Source organism: Callorhinus ursinus, unplaced genomic scaffold, assembly GCF_003265705.2.
Source record: "Callorhinus ursinus isolate GAN/ISIS: 27379988/994484 unplaced genomic scaffold, GSC_fseal_2.0 scaffold11, whole genome shotgun sequence".
In the NCBI taxonomy this organism is placed as follows: Eukaryota; Metazoa; Chordata; class Mammalia; order Carnivora; family Otariidae; genus Callorhinus; species Callorhinus ursinus.
This window is the reverse complement of record NW_027397073.1, coordinates 37,412,855-37,430,124: the sequence shown is the minus strand read 5'-3', so window position 1 is coordinate 37,430,124 and position 17,270 is coordinate 37,412,855. Positions and strand designations below refer to the sequence as shown.

General features: G+C 39.2%; 1 protein-coding gene across 26 annotated transcripts in view; it reads left to right on the top strand.

The window, feature by feature from the left end:
- The window catches only part of DTNA (dystrobrevin alpha), a 338,390-nt gene that overhangs the window by 166,507 nt on the left and 154,613 nt on the right, over window positions 1–17,270 (top strand). Inside the window, exon 1 of one of the 26 annotated variants that reach the window (XM_073898315.1) lies at window positions 15,221–15,366. The exons of 24 other annotated variants lie outside the window; for them this stretch is intronic. The gene's annotated coding sequence lies outside the window, so the exon portion shown is untranslated. Of the gene's footprint in view, window positions 1–15,220; window positions 15,367–17,270 lie in introns of those variants that run through there. One more of the 26 variants, XM_073898316.1, reaches the window with a different exon arrangement.

The window sequence follows — 17,270 nt, the reverse complement described above, 5'->3', positions numbered from 1 at the left end:
CCAATTGTAGACAAGAGCAAGAAAAGGGATCTCATTCAATCGCTCACAACCTCATGCCATTTCTCCTGTTATCTGTCTATCTTCCCTCTAAAATTTTCATCAAGGACAAATGCCAAGTCTTTTCTTTACCTTTGAATCACCTATGCCAAGCTCACAGCGGTCTCCCATTTTGGTTTTGAATGAAGTCTGGAGGGTCGTAGTTTGAAATATGCTTGAGTGCTTCGAGTGTGGTGAAGATCATAGTACTTCGTCCAGCATTAGAGCTCCCTTAGGGGACAGGGCACCTTACAGAGGGGATCTGGTGCCACTGTGCCAAGCACCAAAGCAGATGCTCCATGAACATTATCTAATTTAATTTTCGTAATATCCTCTCAAATTGGCTGTTGTTTCCCTCCTTATTCAGATAGAAAACTAGGGTTCCAAGAGCGTAGGTAACTTGCCAATGTCACATTTCCGCTAAGTGGCAGAATGAGAGTGTGAAGTCATATATTTTCACTGCAGCAAACTGCCTCACTGAAAGAGCTTTCCAATTTAACCCTAGAAGAAGAATATGTATGTAAGACAATGCTAGAATTTTCCATTTAAAATATTTCCTGAGGAGTAAGCTCTTTATAAGTTTACAGATATTTTTCTCATTGGCAAATAAGTTTGTGTTTAGGCTGATGCTAAAATTAGCACTATTTCTGTTCAACAAGAGTTTAAAAGGTACAGCACCTTGTGGTTCTGAGACTACTTACACAAAAACCTCACGTACTGATGTGAGCATAGGCTCGGAAATGATGTCTAACGCTGTCGACTGATAGAACTTTAGGGCTGTACGTTGTGTAAAATACCACTAATGCTGGGGGCTTTTGAAGGCAAGAATTTCTGTCTCCTTTTTTCTCCTTAAGAATATTTATGAAATGAATATTTATAATTAATTATAAAAAGTTTGTTTGGGATGCAAAATAAAAAATTCCATAGACATGACACAGTTGGCCCTTCTTAAAAGAGTGCATAAGTGTGTTCTGAATTTTTCTAAACATCACAGTATTCAAATATCATGTATAAGAATAATAAATGGTATGAATAAAACTCAGAATTTGCAAAAACCAATCTCTGGCTTCATTGTAATTACAAAAGTCAGTATCCATAGAAAAGGGTTTCTTCCACTGGTGAAAAATCCTGATGATGTTTAGGCCACATTTATACCTAGGATGATCATTCACTCATTTGTTCTTTAAATATATATTACACATCTCTATGTTCCCTGGCTCCATGCTAGGCACCCAGGAGCCTGAGATAAATAAGGCATAATTATTTCAGGTAACATCCTACTTTGATTTGCCATAGATTATGTCTTAGAATCACAAGATTTAAGCATCAGAAAGGATATTTCAGATTATTTAACTTGGACCCCTGTCTTACTCCATTCAAGCCTCTATAACAAAATACCAGAGACTGGGTAGCTTATAAAGGATGGAGATTTATTCCTCATTGTTCTGCAGACTGGGAAGTACAAGATCAAGGCACCAGCATGGTCACATTCTGGTGAGGGCCCATTTCCTGGTTCAAAGCAGGCACTTGTTCTCTGTGTCCTCACATGCAGGAGGGGCTAGGGAGCCCTGTTAGGCCTCCTTTATAAAAGTGCTACTCCCACCCATGAGGGCTCCACACTCATGACCTAATCAACCCCAAAGTCCCCACATTCTAATACCATCACTTTGGGCATTAGGATTGCAACATATGAATTTCAGGACAACACAAACATTGAGACCATGGCAACTCTTAATTTTACATTTGAGAAAGTTGAGGCTGAGAGGTTAAGTACAACCCCCTAAATTAGCAGCAAAGTCACAACTAGGACCTTGATGAGTCTCCTACCACCTAACTCCTGTCCATCATACAACAAACTAGCCAGTATTACTATATTCTTTTTTTTATTTTTTTATTGTTATGTTAATCATCATATATTACATCATTAGTTTTTGATGTAGTGTTCCATGATTCATTGTTTGTGCATAACACCCAGTGCTCCATGCAGAATGTGCCCTCCTCAATACCCATCACCAGGCTAACCCATCCCCCTACCCTCCTCCCCTCTAGAACCCTCAGTTTGCTTTTCAGAGTCCATCGTCTCTCATGGTTCATCGCCAGGATTACTATATTCTTGATCTTATTTTCCTCCAAGAAGAGTTTCTACATGTACGGAAAGACTAAGAAAACAAGGTGGATTTGGGTTTCATTTACAATACAAAGAAGTAGATTTACTATTCATCAAGTACTCATTGAGAACTATCAGGAGCTTTGCTAGGTGTTGGACATATGGCTGAGCAAAAGCAGAAATGCCTTCCCGGCTCACATCCTGCATACTGTCTGGAGCACACATGTAGGAGACCCCAGCACAAAAGCCCTAAACTGCCCTTGAATGGGAAGACCAGAATAGTCCAGGTGCTGACAGGCAGAATATGACTCTAAAAATGGCAGCTAAAGTGATTGTAACATATTCGTTTCTTTAAAAATTGTAAAATCGTAAACTCTATAAATACCCCATCTATTAAAAAAAAACAAAAAGATACAGGCCTGGTGTCTTTGGTCTACTGCTATTGTATGGATAACTTGTTCATATTACAGAGTGAAAAAGAATTTTAAAAAAATACGAGTAGCATATGCACACTACAGTGCCTATCTTTGAGTAAAATAAATATAGAGTATCTTAGAAAAAAATAAGACTTCTATTCACAGCCCCAGGTTATATCCCTGCCTGTTGAGTTATATTTTGTGTGCCGATTTCCCCCCTACTTTCCCAGAAGAGTTTGCAGGATACTATTTACCTTCATGTAGGTATGATTTTTTAAAATTGTGATCATCACAAGAATGGGTGGAACAATGCTTTCATATTGAACACTAAGGATTATGATGTGTTTACAAAAGTTAATCATAAGGTGTTTCGATGTTAGTGCATTCATATGAGTGACAGTTTATTGTTTTAGCTTGTATTTCAACCATCAATTAATTTTTGTAACTTTCAAAACATGACTTTTAAATCTGCACTGTTTATTTCAGCAAAATCTTCCACCGTGAATCTGATAGTTTCAAATGATCAAAATAGATGAATACCTTAGCTCTCTTTGCTGTCATTCCTTACAGTTCCATAACAGTGGGCTGAAAGTTTTTCTGTGTTTATGTGTGTGTGTAATACATGTTCAGACTCAAATAAATACTTGCCATAATTTTTCTTCCAGTTCTAGCTGCATAGATAAGGACGGTGGCTGTCTTTTTCTAAGTGCGTGTTATTATGACACCATCCCTTCCTGATGCGTACGAACAACTCTAGTATTACATAAGGTTTCTCTTCTGAAGTTGAATTTCTTCCCAGAGTAGTAGCATCCACAGAAGGCACATTTGGAGATAAAAAAGCCTCATCATGTTCCAGAGAAGGCTACATTCTTCCCATTCAGTCACTGCAAATGAGCCTCTCATGACCTCAATTCAGGAAGAGTTCTGTTTTATACCGGCACAGATAGAGCCCTGCTCGGCTCACGTCCCTCCTACATGGCCAACACTGCCACCAGGAAGAACACAAAGCATGCCACCACCGAATCCCTGGCACATTCCCACAGCGCTTTGAATTCTCTTTGGCAAGAAAACATTTGCAGACATTAAGTACAGTGGTAAAAATTACCCTAATATAAACACCTTCCTGGATTCTCCCCTTGGAGAGATTCTCCTGGATTCTCCCCTGGATTCTCCCTCCCCACCGTCCGAAGAGCAAAAGGGCCTGAGAAGCAGAGCTTGTGAATCCCTGTTCTAAACACAGTTCTTAACAAGAATTCTTCCATCTGATAAAAAGGACTCCTTTGAGGTTTTCCATATCCTCCAGCTTTGAGGCACTAGTATAGACGGTTACACCTGTAAGCATGAAGGCTTGTTAGTAAAGTGTTACTCATCCACGTTCTGGAAAATAGTGAAGTCCCCACATTTTGTCCTACCTCATAACTAAGATAATAGTCTAGTTCAGCTCATGGTCGCCTTCTCATTAAAATATTCAGATCCTTTCCAAACTCACACATAGAATTCCTGCTTAATATATACTAACTGCAGTAAGCTTTGGTTGCCTAGTAACCAGTGGAGGTGTGTCCAAGAGGCTGAAGAACATAAATGAATAACTGAAACACTGACATTAGTTTCAGCTGGATGACCTAAGCCTCAATTCAGCACTAGCCATTCCAGACGTTTCTAACGGGCTGGTGAAACAGTACCTTTCTCAGAAGTAGCTCATTAAATCATAAAAATGAGAATTAGCATTTAATATAATGTTCTTCTCGATGGTGTGATAGGGGACAAGCGAATGACTGAAAAAGCAACAAGACCAGATCCTAACGTCTTTGATATACTTTCTACAGAATAGAGAATGAAATGTCTGCTAGGACTTATGCTCTCAAACAGCTTTTTCCAAATGCATATGGTTCTGTTTGCTCGGTTGGGGGGGGGAGATATATTTTTTTTAAAGATGTATTTATTTATTTGAGAGAGAGAGAGGGAGTAGGGCTGCCATCTCTGGAAGTGCTGAAAGGCAGCAGATGTTAGGCCATGTGAAGGACCAGGTCAAGGGAATTATGAGTGGAAAGCAAAACCATTCTCTGAAATAACACGCACTCTCTTCCATAACCATGAGACAATAGATTTCTGTTATTTTTAAGCCACCAAGTTTGTGATCATTTGTTATAATGTCCTTAGGAAAGAAATATAGGGAGTTTTCTGGGAAAGGTCTCTTCACTCAAAAAAGAGGCTCACAGGGAGAAAAGAAAAAGTTGGCGGATAAGGACATGGCAAAAGTTTCCACGTGCCTGGGGCACAGGCTCTATCAATGCAATGATGAAGAATGACACCAGCACCTCCCACCATACAAAATCTACCCAGCCATAGACCACAGGAAGAATGCTTAGCTCTGTTTCCTACAGAACTTTGATTAGTGCTGCTTACGTGCTATATTCTTGATAATTTCAGTATACCCATGGATGATCCAATCAATACCTTCCTCATATCCAAAAATAAATCCCTCCATTTGACCTCAGCCATCTACTTCTTTGAAGCACGTCCACCATCAGAAAAACAAGCAAGATATCCCCCTCTCCAAACACCACATCCCACCCTCCCAGCTCTTTTGTTCTGATCGCCACACTTGCAATTCTTTGTGTTCGTTACAGAATCTTTTTGTCCTGGTTCTTTTTCACTGTCCAGTAACCACCTCCTGTCTTTACTTCATTCTTTGCCTGGTTAGATTCCATGGTCCATTTCCTTTTACGTACCTTCAACTTCCTTGCATGCCTTTCCTCCCATTATATTCACCAGGCGATAGCCAAGCCAGGTAGCTGAACCCCCTTACCTGACTTACCCATACTTTTTTGGCTGAGCTTTGTTAAGGAAGGCCACACAACTGAGCATGCTAGACTCATGATCACTACATCAGATGTGCTTGCAGCACTCTATGGCTCTCCCACTATCTCTGTAGGCAGTTCACTCTCCTACTCTCCATAATGATTAGCTCATTATTTCTCCCCTTGGATCAAAAATCTTTTCCCCTTTCCTCATTCTGAGCTAGCAACCTTGCTTCTTATTTCATTGAGATGATAGACGTCACTAGATAGGAACTCGCTCTTTCCATGTACACATGGAAATGTACACATATACCCTCATCTGCATCCTTCTTCCCTCATGTCACAGGAGAGGCAATTTCTCCACACGTACTCTGTATCTTGTCCCCCTCTACCCTCTTAGGACTGCACACATGCAACCAGCCATTTTCTCTGCCACATCATCAGTCTCTCTGCCTTTGATGGACCACTCTTTGCAGCATGTAAATATTTTCTAGAGTCTCCTATATTGGAAGTAGTCCCTTGATTTCATGTTTCCTTTCACTTGCTGCCCTACTTCTGCTCCCCTACAGATCCAATTTTCTCCAAAAAAGAAATCGTTTACCCAGCCTAACTCCACTTCCTTACCCCTCATTTTTCTGTCCCTCGCCATTTCATGAAAAAGGTTTTTATTAAGGTGGTCATTATTGCCATATTCTAAAACTAATGAATACTTTTCCCGTTCTCATCTTACTCCACCTCTCAGTAGCTTTCAACTCAAAGACGATCCCCTCCTCCTGAAGAACTCCCATTTCGCTTCCATAAAAACAAAGTCACAAGGATTTCCTCTTACCTCCCTGATCCTCTGTCTTGGAGAGAAGTCTTGGGTATGCTTCTCCACGTATGCTCTCCTTTTCCCATGGCTTTCAAAAAAGTCTCTTGTACCTACAGCTCTCACCCATACACCTCCATTCGAGCCCTATCTTTAGGGCTTCAGGCAGATATAGACACAGCCTATGTGACATTACTGCTTAACTGACTCAGAGCCATTTCAGATTCAACACTTTGCCTTACCCCATGTTGCATTCCCTCAGCATGCCCCTGCATCCAGCTTCTGCTCTGTAGTAAATGGCACCTCCATATTATTATTACAATGCTGAGAGTTCTTCTTTACGTTCTATTCTCACTCATCTTCCTTCATTCAATGTGTGAATGTGTAACTGAGTCCTGTCAATTCAGTCTCCAAAATATATTTTAAATGTATGCACTTCTCACTCTTTCCACTGTCAACATTTTAGTTCAGAGTCAAACGTTGGCCCTCAGACTGGTGGCACTTTAAACACTCTTGCCCCCCTCCTGTCCATTGTACACACCATAGCCAGGACGCTCTTTTAAAATAAAAGTTGGATTATGTTATTTTTATGTTTTAAATCCTTTAAAACCTTCCCACTGTACTTAGAATAAATTTTAGAGTCCCTCCAAAGCCTTGGTCTGCCAACTTTCCTGTGCCATGACCCTCTGCCCTTTATGTGTAGTGCGCCAACCACACTGTTCTTCTGGTGTTCCTTGAAAACATCAGGCTCTCTGCCCTCTCAGGGACCTCACACATGCTCTTCCCTTTGCTTAAAAGACTCCTTCCCAGACGAACCATTAGAGACAGGCTCTGAAAAACAAACGGAGGGTTCGAGAGGGGAGGGGGGTGGGGGGATGCGTTAGCCTGGTGATGGGTATTAAAGAGGGCACGTTCTGCGTGGAGCACTGGGTGTTATGCACAAACAATGAATCATGGAACACTACATCAAGAACTAATGATGTAATGTGTGGTGATTAACATAACAATAAAAAATTATTTAAAAAAAAGACTCCTTCCCATTCTTCACAGGTGTCATCTCAAATATCACTTTCTCAGAGAGCATATTCTTTCTTCATACCCCCATTCCAAGCATGGACACAGACTTAATCATTCACTGTGAAGCTAAGAGCAATTCTCAAAGCTTTCCTAAAATCTTGATGATAACAGAGATATCATAAGTCAATATAAAAATTAATCATCAGCATCATTATTCCTTAGACCGTAGTCATACCCTTCAGAAGGGATCCCATATTGGGGCCCTCTCCTCCTGGGCCACCCTGTTTTAGAACCTGTTTCCCCTGCAGATGGGAATTCCCTATGACCTGGACCTTGCTCCCTGTGTCCAGAACTTTAGCACCCATTCTCCCTGGCTCTAGTCACCAGACCCTTCCTCTTTCCAGTTCATAACTCACAGTTTTCCAGCTATACCACCCATAAAGAAGGGAGCTTTTTTCTCTGTTACATAGGGTGGCTTAATTTCTCTTCCTTCAACACTTTCTTGCAGACTAGTTTATTATATAAACAGTAGGCCCATTAAGGTTTATTCCCAAAAAAGAGCATTCTTTCTCAAATATAGTCATGAAGGCTATAGCCTCCTTTAGAATATGGAAAATGCTGCAGTTTTAAAAGTAACAATCCATTTTATTTTAGTTCTCTTTTTTGCATTTTTATTTATATTTAATCATTCTTGAGGTGTGTTTCTGTGGGTTTTTTTTAATTTATTAAATTTTTAATTTTAATTCCAGTATAGTTAACATACAGTGTTATATATGTTTCAGGTGTACAGCACAGTGACTCAATAATTCTATACATGGCTCAGTGCTCTCCATAAGTGTCCTCTTTAATCCCATTGCCTATTTCACCCATTCAACAATCATTTTAAAATCAAGCTACACAGTTACTTAGAGACAGATATGAATAGGTAAATAACAAAAATATCAATTGTGGCTGGTGAGATTATAAGTGGTTAGAAAATATTTTTGATTAATTTCATCTTTTAATTGGTTACAATGTTTATCAACGGTATCATAAAGCCTGAAATAGTGTTTGTCTTTAACACTTTGTATATTATTGCTACAAGTATGATAGTTATGGGGGGGGGCAATCCAAGCCACAGGAATCTGATGTATGACTTAAGGTTTCTGTCTTCTCAATGTGTGTGTGTGCAGGAACATATAAACACATAACTATGTCTTCACTGGGATGTAAAGTGTCTTTACATGTATAATGAACGCGAGGGGCTAACATCCTCCAAAAAGGCTATTCATCTGTGATAAACAAAGTAGAAGCTAATGCCTCTCTGCCTCATATTACTTAGATGGCATAAGTTTGAGATTATGTCAGGAGTCCTTTCTGATGTCTCTCACCTGGCAAACACAAAGTGTGGTGCCTTCAGTAAAAAATGAACAACACCTGCTCACCATTATTTATGTGCAGATATCCTTTCAAACTCTTAAGTGCCTCCCTCTCAGGCTTCTATGCCACTTCCCTTCCTGTTCATTGTTCACCATTATACAATGCTTTCTCCAGTTTCCCCATTTCACATGTCACTGTGAGACTCTAAACAGAATGCAGTGGCCTGATGGAGAATTAACCAGTGTGAAGTATGGAGCAAGGATAACCGTGAACTCCCTAGCATCATATACGGGAACGTTTGACATGTCAGAGGAATGATCCCTACTGATGCAGTGTTTCCCATCAAAGACACCCAGCAGGGTCCAAAGTGCCCGATATCTTTATATTATGGGTCAATTTATAACTATCAAATGGACCTTCTTCATTCATTCCAATGATGGAATTCATTGAGGTATATAGAATGACATTTCAGACATTGGTTTGTCACTTGTCTTAACTTACTCAAACAACTTTCCCAATTGTATATTTCTTCAGTATTCTCTCTCTCATACCTCCTGGATGATTTTTCTGTGTTCTCTTTAACCACCTATGTTTTGTTTTTGTCTTTGTTATTTTCATCTTTCCCTCTAAATCACCTTCCATCCTTTTCCAGCTGTTCAGTCTGTGTTTTCCCTTAATAATTTCTGCTCCTCTAGTCTTACCTTTAATTGTTCTCCTAACTTGCTTCTTTATTTTTATCAAAATTGGCACCAATAATTAACTTTTATTGAGTGCCTACAGTGTGCATGACATTGAACTTGCTTCCTAATCTCTCATCTCATTACCTACGATATACACACACATATTACTGGAGAAGCAGCTACTATCCATCGTCCCCCCTCACCTTGCCACCAACTACTTAATTACTCATCCTTTCCCAGGAGTACATTACAGCAGAAGGGAGAAATTCAGTAGCTTCTATCACTCCTACATCTAATCTTGGTCACTGAACATGCTCTTAGGGTACATCAGGCATCCCTCCACAGAGCTTTAGCATGTATACTGTGCGAATGTAGTCCAAGTACCCAAATACAGAGTACAAGAATCTGAGAAAACACACCTAATATCCCAACAGTCAACTGCTTTCCGAGCTTTGGGGCACACTGATTGGGTGATTCCCCCCAAATGTTCTGCTTAAACTGACCTAACTAAATTATCTACTCTCAATTTGTTCATATATCTACAGCTATATTTTCTTTATCCATATTCTTACCTCCCCATCTAGGTTGTGGCTATTTATATTCTTTGCCTACATCTATACAATATGTGGTTTGAGAAGACACTTGATTAAAATTTATTGAATTAGGATAAGTCATCTTATTTTAGAACAAGTCACATGGAAGAGACCAAGAAATAATAATCTCTGTGTACTCTGTATTCAGACCAAGAAAATGAATTATTTCAAGAGTGAGTTTTCAGGAATATGCCTGTTTCCTTGACTTCATGGGAAGACTTGATTTTCAGAAATATTCTCCCCTGTTCCCTCTAACTGAGAAAGAATATATTCTGTCAAACAAAGACATCATCATGGTTGTGCAAACACACCTGGGTTTCCAGGATATGGGATTGTCACAGAGGATGACCAGACAAGTAACTTATTCCCCTGCCCCTACAAGTAACCTAACAATCTGCCACTCAAATCCCACAGATCTTCTGTTTCTCCCACAGAATACAAGGCCATAAAAGAACTTGGGGTCTATCCAAGAGCTCTGCCTAATTTTATATCACCAACATTTTGAGCATCCTGACCTCTCAGCTCTCTTGGAATCTTTTTCCATTTTGTTCTCCTCAGGACAGATTTTGACCTGAGAGAATATTTGCTGCTTCTCAGTATCCACTTTGTTTTACTATGAGTGGAAGGTGACTGTAGAGACACTCCATGTGGATTGTCTCTGACCAAAAAACAAAAAATAAAACTGTGTTACCCATCTCCAAGTTACTCCCATTCCTGCCTTGGACTCTGGAGCATACTCATGGAGTTTCACAGAGGATACCAAACCGAAACTGGGAAGGAGCACCTCAGAGATGAATTGCCATTGAGAGTCAGCAGGATGAAACGACAGAAAGCTAAGTGGACTCGCAAAGAACCCCAGTCTGTATTCTTGCACTAGAAGAATTCATGACAGAACTTTGAGCCAGTTATCTCACCTCAGTTTCCTCATCAATAAAATGAAATATTACACTGAATTATAGGGATGGATCTTCCAATTCCAAAATGCTATGCTTAAAAAAGAAATAAAATAAAATAAAATTCTGTGCTTAGATTTTCTAACTTAAACTCAATAATTTCCCCCTACTGCACAGAAATCTGTTCTAAGGAAATAACCCAAGATACAACCAAAACTTTATATACAAAGATATATCACTTATATAAAGAAGTCTGGAAAAGACTAAATATATATTTAACAATGAGGGATGGCTAAGTGAATTCTGATACATCCAAATAGTGGGATTTTATGCAACTATTAAAAAATATTTTCAAAGAATCTATAATATCATACTGTGTTTATTTTACATGTCTTTCTTTCAGCCGAAGAAAACTATAGTCAAATTATCCAGGATTTTTAGTATATAAGATTAAGAAATACATCAAAATGTTGATATTGGTTACCTCTGATAGTTAAATTATGTGGTTTTAATGTTATTTCATAAGTCTTTCTCTATTTTTCAACTTCTCTGCATTGGACTCGTGATATTACCTTTCAGTGAGAAAATGGGTACGTGGTATCTCTTTTTATTATTAAGCTTCAAAACCAAATGTGTTTTTCACTAAGGAAGAATCCAGACTATAATTGTATAATTATGAATTTTGAAGAGATGAAAAATCCAAAAAGCAGAAATTTGGGAATAAATTTCCATATGTGAACAGGACAAAATGATTCAGGGTTCACAACAAGTTATCTGGAGAATGTGTAGCCATCAATTCACAGTGCTATTTAGAAACAGATATTTATAGCACCATTAATACAATTCAAAAGAGAAGTGCATGTTTTAAAAACATCTTAAGGGTAAAATAGAATATCTTGATACTGAGTTATATAAACTGAGATGCCTTGCAATAGCCTTGTTCGTTCATAAGAAATCTTCATGTGTAGAATAGATACTAATCCGATTAATATTTTTTAGGTCAGCTGCTCAAAGCAGCCTAAGAAACTATGCGCCTGCAAAAATTGTTCAATAGATCACAATCTTTTTTGTTGTTGCTGTGAACAAGTTCTCTTATTTGATTTAAACTCATGCCCTGACCATAAAGCTCTCTGTGGTATTATAAAATAACAATTTTAAAATGTGGCCTGAAAAACATTGATTTTGCAGAAATTCAAATTGTTTTGTCTTGTTTTAATTTCACTGACATTAGCAGCCAGTTTTTTTTTTTGGTAACCATGCTGTTTAACTCAGGGGTGTGACCACCGAGCCCATGTTGTTACCTTGAGTGTGTGGGATTTTAGGTGCCCTTGTGTCTGAAGAGAGAGCAGTGAAGCAGACAACCTTGTAAACTCTCTACCAGGTCTGTGGGTCTCGGGCTTGGCACAATTTCCCAGGGTGCATTCTGAAGCATTATGTCTCAAAGATTCTTTCTCCCTCAGTGATTGGATTCTTCATATGAAATTAAGTGGGTCACGCCGGCACAGATCATGTTACAAATTTTGTTCACACTGAGCAAGAAGTTCATCTTCACATTTGCAAAAGGGGATTTGAGACTTTGTGAAACCAAACATGCTGACATCATATTTCCCTAATGCTTCGGAGGGAGAATCAAACAAGTTGCTTAACATCTGACAAAGGATGTTTGCTCATCATAGTTATGCTCTAGGAGTAGTCTCCATTAACTAGATAAATGATAGGCTCTTCAGTTTACAAAATGAGGAACAGTGAGATGCGTAACCCATCTGTAGGAGGAAAAAGACACAAAGTAAAGACTCCCAAAGAAATGAAGACAAGCAGTGGAAAAAGTTTCTATTCAGCTAGCCACACATGAGAGTAATTATGAATTATTCAAATTGTGGTTCTCTTTATCTTTCCTTCATCAACAGTCCTGAACAGGATTAAGGGGCTCTCACTTTCCAATGTATATGCTTCTTGCCTTTTTGGCCTGTTCTGCCTCACTTACACGCTTTATAGGACTATGTCATCATGAGCCATAACACTGAAGGATTTTTCAGAGTTCTAGCAAATGCCAAAGTTATTTTAATAATCTCTACTGATTTGTTATAGGGCTTTTTGTTGTAATGATAGAGAAATCTTGCAATGCACAACATTCATTTTATTCTATTTTATAGCAACTTTCTGCCATTAAATTTCTTTTTTCCACCACAGGTTTTTGTTTTGTTTTTGTTGTTGTTGTTTCTTGGTTTTGGGGGGGTTTTTTGGTGTATTTTTTTTTTAACCCCTGGCTGCTTCTTTGCACTATAAGGCTTCAAAGGGATTTTAATGCTAATTTTCCCATTCAATTGGCTTTGGTGTCTGGTAATTTCCTGAGTTAGATGACTGTGGAGAAAAGCAGCTAAAAATTCTGTGGTGGTGAGCCCTTTAGAGCCCTCGCTCGTTACTGATCAAGGTGACCTTTCAAAGGCTGCTGTTAAGCCAACACAGGGAAGTTGTTAAAAATGTGATCTCTGTACATAATTTCTATTCTGATGCTGTTTATATGACCATTCTTATACCCCATTTTAATTTGAAAAAAAAAAACCTGCTAATAAATGACATATAGGCCACTTCTTGAAAATTCGATATAAATATCTAAATGAACTGCTTTACTTCATGTTTTTCATATTAAAAAGATTTTTTTAATCAACTACCAACTTTGAAAGTCTTTATACAGTCCATTTCACACTGGTAATACATAAAACCTTTTGACTGGTCATCTCCTCTAGATGGTTTGTAAGTGGGAGCGAGCAATCCTGGCTAGTTGCCTGAAATGATCACTGTATTATGCTCATATTATGAAGCATATAATTGAAAATGTGTATGTGGTTGAAAATGACAGTTTTATCAGCAAGGGAAAGTCGGGTGTCAATGAGTTTTCTTGTTGTCCCTCTTGTTCAAACCTTGTAAACAGGTTGGCTGAACAACACTAGCAGTAATTTGTTGAGCACTTACTATGTTTCAAGCTCAGTGCTTGGTATTTTCCTTGGGCTATCTCATTTAATCCTTTGTCATAACTCTTTAAAGTAGAAATTTTACAAAAGAGTAACTGGGGTTTAGAGAGGTTAAATGATCTATCCAAGATCACAAAGCTAGCCTGGGTAAGAGCCGGATTTCAAACCCACATCCGAGTAACTCCATGGTTGCTCTTCTTAAGAGCTACTCTTGCCTACCTCCCTTTGCAGCGTGGAATAATAAGGAAGAGACTGTGCAAACCCTTCAGGGGTTGAACCACAGCAGAGAATGCTGTGGACATAGCCCTGAAGGAGCTGAGCTTTCCTCCACGATACTGACACAAAACATTCATTCCCTGCTTTATCCATTCAAGCATAGCCAGTGAGCCCTACATTATGCCAAGCCCTTTGCTGGTTACATGGTATGCAAAGATGAATAAGACTCCATTCCCCTTCCTGGGAGAGTCCATGTCTAAAGAGAAAGAACAGATATGTCAACGAATTATTATGAAATATGAGCTAAATTTGGAAAGTAAGCAAAGCTGGGGAATCAGGGGAGTGGCAGTGCAAACCCAAGGGACAAAGTACCTGCTGGCTGGAGGACGGAGAGCGGCAACTGAAGGACGCCCATGGTGGGAAGGAGGGACCGCAAGTGACACAAAGTGAAGCCTGTCACCCAGGCCTCCCGTCAGGCTTCCTTAAAGTACTGGGAATAAACTGAAGGCGGTTCCTTAAATCGTAATTACATAGCCATGGATTTGGGGGGCGGGGGGAGGGTCCCAGGATTCTTCAGAGTTGCTATTGTCCCAACTCCAAAACTCCTACTCTTAAGATAGAGCCCCCAAGTATGGTTTGGTTGATTCTACCAGGCTGTGTCACTACAGATCCAAATCTATGATCACTTGAAATAGGACTGAGACTTAATCCGTTTAGTGGTTAAACACAGGGTTTGATGAAAAGAAAATGAAGAATTTTACCTCCCACCTCTGAGCTGTGATTAGAAGTTTGCTCTAGGAAAACACTTTGAGGCTAGCCCTTCCCACACTGATGTGTTTTCAGCCTCCGTGTTGACTGAATTATTTAACTTTTATATATATATTTAAAGGAGCTGTGAGATCATTGCTGCATTTTTCTATTGGGCTAGTAACTGGTGTCTAAAAATACTTGGTTGGAAGAAGTAGCAGCTAATGATCAGTATCTTGAGGGATTAGTGGCGACTTAAAAATGTATATAGTTATTTTGTTTGTTTAAAGGCTTTGGGGGACCTCTTATTCTTATACCTCTGCTCTTCGTTTTTCTTTCTTTTTTTTTTCCTTGTTCACGAAGTTGAGTCAGCACCAGAAACATATTCAAATCAGACTTGTCATACAGAAAAAAAAAAAAAAAAAAACCTCTGACTTTGTCAGGGTGGGTGGAGGGGGAAAAAGGCAACTTTTTGTCAGTCTTTTGTATTTCAGCAGCTGGATTCATTGCTACCATGGCAACGGACCACATGATGAGGTGTATTAGATTGCTGTGTGTTGAGCACAAGGGGAAGAATGAACACAGCGTTTTATTGAAGTTAAAGGTTCCTTTGGAGTTTCTTCTGTGGAAATGTGTAAGGTCAAATACTATAGCTCTCAGCATATATAGGACTTTAGGGGAAGAATTAGGGGCATGTTGGTGCAGTTCACTACAAAACCAGGTAAGGCACAACCGAATCTATGAAACTGAACTCTTCTGTTGCAGGAGCATAACTTGCTGGGTGGAATTTCACCGGCGCCCCCACCCCCAGCCCTCCAGGGACGCAAGACAAATTTCTCCTGTCCACCCCCTCCCCCCCCGCCCCCAGCTCCCTCCCCTCTGATTTTACCCTTTATTAATTTGAAAGTCTAAAACGTTGTGAATTTCTCTAGTTCTTTAGTAGTGTGTGTGAGGGTGTGTGTGCAAGTAAAAGAAAGAAAACTGGAAAGAAGTAATAAGAATGCAGTAATTCGTGTCTTCAGGTCAACGTAAAACTTGGGCAAAGTGCTTCCTTGCTTTGATCTTTGAAAATGGTCCACTTTTCTGAGAGGACACCTGATTAGCAGCATCGGTCCCAAGCTGTTTGTCTCTTATACTAAATTAAACCGGAGGACAAAATCCTCCCGCATGTTACTTAGTGTATTTATTGTACCTGCGCATTTATTCCTCTTGCATCATATTCCCTCATCTGCATCACAGCCTCATCTCACATGAGTAGTTCGGTTTTATCTATAATTTTTACAACATAGTTTATTTCCATTAGCATTCTGTTCCTTCAGCCATTGTGGTTCTGTGTGCTTCGGGAGGATTTAAAAATAGAAGTAAATACAATACGGGTTAGTATAAAATGAACTCTTGCTTAGAGGCTGGGGAGAGTGAATGTAAACAATGCAGGGTGGCGTGGGGAGGCAGCAGTTCCCGGAGCGCAGAAGCCTCTTCCTGTGCTGTTTACTTGGCCCCCTACCAGCTTGCTTCAAAAGAGGTGGCTTTGATAGACCGAGAGCAAGTTAAAGGAGGAGAAATTGTCTTGACTGATAACTTAGGTTGCTGCCTTCTTCATGGTTTCTACTTGATGTTTGTTGTCGGTCTTTCTCATAAGACATTAGGATTTACTTTAACTTTTTTTAGCCCAGGGCTAACCCAGCCAACTTTTCTCGACTTAGAACAAAGTTGTCCGGGCAGCTTTAGGGACAAAGCCTGACAAAAACAGGAGCAGAGCCCCTGCCGTTAAACAAGCGGATTCACTCACTACCTGGAATGTTTTCATTTCAAAAGAGAAAGTCTTTCGAAAATATTTTCCTAGCTAAAATCAGTTATTTGCCACTACAGTGATTTGGATAAAAGCCAAGAAAATGAAAACCAAGTTTGGTCATATATCACTCTTTCTTCAAAAAGGGAAACAAATTTTGTGAAATCCATTTATGCTCTGTGATTTTCATTGCTATTTCCTTGGTCTCTCCAGTTTTCGTACATCTGGATCATCTTCTAAATTTGAGCAAGGAGTTATAATCACTTCTCAAAACAATTTCTTTTGCCATGATTGCAAATAAAGGGAACTATTTCCATGATTAACAAACATCAAAAGCATTATACTAACACTGAACATGTGTAAAATGCCATGCTGTATCTGAAATCATTCTTTCCTTTTACCCTGTGTTGTTTGGAATATAGAACAAGCCATGAGCATCAATTCTAATAACAAGCATAAGTTGTTATTAGCTAAGAATAGGAAGTTCCCAAGAAGGAGTGAAAGATGGTACCTGGTAAAATATTTTAAAGTGTGAAGTTCTCAATACTGACAATATCTGAGGTAGAAAGTGGTAGGTATTTATTAAAGGAAAAATAAAGGAGGGAGGGAGGCAAAGAAGGAGGGAAAGTCAGAGACACAAACAGAAGACACAGAAAGACTGATGAAAGGTAAAGATAAACGTGTAAATGATCTCTTAACCACGCTTCCTTCTTTCCCAGCAGTATTGGAATGGGTTAAATCTCTGTATATAAAAGAAGAGAGATGGAGTAGTGTGGATGAGGTAGAATCACTGAAAAGTACTAGCATTCCATTATCCCATATTTGAAGTACTTGAT